The sequence below is a fragment of the Triticum urartu genome, chromosome 3 (genome assembly GCF_003073215.2).
Source record: "Triticum urartu cultivar G1812 chromosome 3, Tu2.1, whole genome shotgun sequence".
Taxonomy (NCBI): Eukaryota; Viridiplantae; Streptophyta; class Magnoliopsida; order Poales; family Poaceae; genus Triticum; species Triticum urartu.
Window position 1 is genome coordinate 71,865,168 of NC_053024.1, and position 2,506 is coordinate 71,867,673.

The window sequence follows — 2,506 nt, forward strand, 5'->3', positions numbered from 1 at the left end:
GCAGTGGTAGCGCACTTTACCCACACCACGGAACCCATGGCCTCGCACTCCCATTCGGGTGGACCATTGGCGTTCCTACAAAACCGTCCTACTGCCATGACACTCTCCCGGCCACTCCGACTCACTCCCCACTGGGCTAAGTCCTGGGTGGCCCCGTGCCTACCAAAGACACCAACGGCCACCGTCGTGGCAAAACAATAAACGGTCCCAAACGGGGACAAGCCGGCTACAACAACTACGGGCACACAAGGCTTATGCCCGCCTACCTGATCAGGGTAGCGCGTGCCCATAACCTTCCCTCATGGGAGGCACCGGCGAGAGGCACGACAATAGACCCAGTTAGGACCCTCCCATAAAGGCAAGTGTGGTTGCACTGGTCAGCTCGATATGGTGGCACCATGACTCAGCCAACAGTTGTTCAAGTTCAATTAAGTCCGGTTAAACTTGAATGCAATAAGTTGAGCCATGATAAAATAACAGGATGTAATTACAATGCATGAGCATGATATCAACATAAGCATGCAAGTAGTGCAACATAATCATCGAGCATAACCATAATGAAACATTAACAAAATGAGCGTGGCAAACTGATGAGCATAACATTACACATGAGCATGCCATGACCACTAGCATCATAAGTAAATAAATACTATGCAAGAACTCATCCAGAATACTATGAAGTAAGCATATAACCAACTGGATACAAAGTAACATGCATAGCTACGACACTAGATAACAGATCGTAAACATGCATCCGAAAGAACACACTTCTACTACTACCAAGCATGACATATAACAATAATACTAGTAATAAGTGCAAGATAACAAGATGCAGAAGAGCATAGCATGAAAGTGAACACATATCTCTAAGCATTACCGAAACAATGATAACCGTATCAAAACAAGCAAACATTTATTAAATATTCAAGTTGAAAACCATGGCTACTACATGACTATCATGCAAGTGGTTGTTGTGGCTTGCCTGGGGTGGAAGAAATCACCGGGAAGAAGTGCCAGAAGCTCGCGGAAAGAATCGCCGGAAAACGTTCTCTCTCGAAGGGGGCTGATTCAGCGTATGGGCAAAATGGTTATTTTCATAATGTTAAAACATAATGAAAATGATTCCATCGGAACGGGCTCGACGAAACGAAGAAGTAGGCTTTGGATTCACCTGAGTTGGATCTACGGTTAAAAAGATACGATTGTTTTTCTGCTAGGGACCCATCTGTAAAGAAATATTTTCAAACAGGGCCTAGACAGGAAAATAGAAAGCGTATTAGAAGGGAATACGTTTCCTGGAAGTGAAAACGCATTTCAGCCGAACTAGAAGAATCATACGTTTTCGATAAGCGAAGACGTAATCCAGGGGATTACGCCTCCACTTATCCAGCGTGGCAAAGGCGGGGCCGGGTGGCTTACAGGCTTACAGGTGGGACCCACCTTATCCATCTCTCTCCTCCTGGCTCCTTCCTCCTCCTGACCGGGCACGACCGAACAGAGGAGGGCCTCGACACCAGCGATGGCCCGGGCAGCTCCGGCAGTCTCCGGACGCGCCGAGGCCACCGGAGAGACCGACGAGGGGCGCCGCGTCCATCTGAGCAGGCTTCGGGCGCCGTGGAGGGACGAAATGATGATGCCTCACGAAGACAGAGAGCGTGCAGTGGCGGCCGAATCCTGGGGTCGTGGCCTGGGGCACTCAGGCGGGAAAATGAGAGGCTGGAGAGGAGCTATGGGGTCCGAGTGGTCCTCTGGTGAGTTGAGGAGGGAGGGGAGGGCTTGGATAGCTCGGATTTAAGCCGAGCTTCGCGGCGGCCATGACGGCCATGGGGGTCGGCGATAGCTCCAGAGGCTCATTGGAGAGGCTGGGCGGGACCAGAGGAGGGTTGTGAGGCTGGTGGTGAGCTCGGAGGGGGTCGGGGCTTCCTTATATAGGCGGGGCGAAGGCACGGCCTCGGGTGCCGCCGCTCGCGTCCGGTCGAAGCTCTGGCAAGGCTCACCGGTCACGGGGAGGCGCGGGATCGCGACGAAGGGGGAGCGGACGAGGCGCAGAGGTCACGGAGACGAGCTACGCTCGAGGACACGAGAAGGAAGAAGCCCTGGCGCGAACAGAGACGGTCAACTACAGGTTTCTCGTGGGCGCGCGGCGACAAGCGGTGACGGAGGTCCTACGGAGGGGGAGATGGCTCCAGGAGGATGGAGATGACGCGGTAAAACTTCTAGACATGCTCAAGAGCGCGAAGACGACGAGAGGGAGAGGGGCCGGAGCTACAAGACACCCTGGGCGCGGCCAACGGCGGCAGAGCGCGCGCACTGTTATGCCATTAACGCAGTCATCGCGTGCACTGGCATGTAGCGGGGGCAATGAACTGGAACGTGTTGTCTAGTGGTAAGTTCTTCCATGGGAGGTTTCAACTAAGGTGGTAGATCGATGAAAAGCTCTGTGGTTAAATGGTACTTGGCGTCTGAAGTTTATAGCAGTAAATTTGACCGTGCACTCGTGATCAAC

The 2,506-nt window shown here is 52.8% G+C and overlaps 1 long non-coding RNA gene across 2 annotated transcripts; it reads right to left on the reverse strand.

The window, feature by feature from the left end:
- Positions 1-976: 976 nt before the first annotated feature.
- Positions 977-2,054, reverse strand: LOC125548000. 2 transcript variants are annotated; one of them, XR_007300865.1, is made up of 3 exons: positions 1,441-2,054; positions 1,172-1,252; positions 977-1,063 (listed from the first exon to the last, which is right to left on the reverse strand). It is a non-coding gene; the product is annotated as an uncharacterized LOC125548000 (long non-coding RNA). The 2 variants fall into 2 exon arrangements; XR_007300863.1 differs by having other exon boundaries at positions 1,420-2,054.
- Between the last annotated feature and the right edge of the window lie 452 nt (positions 2,055-2,506).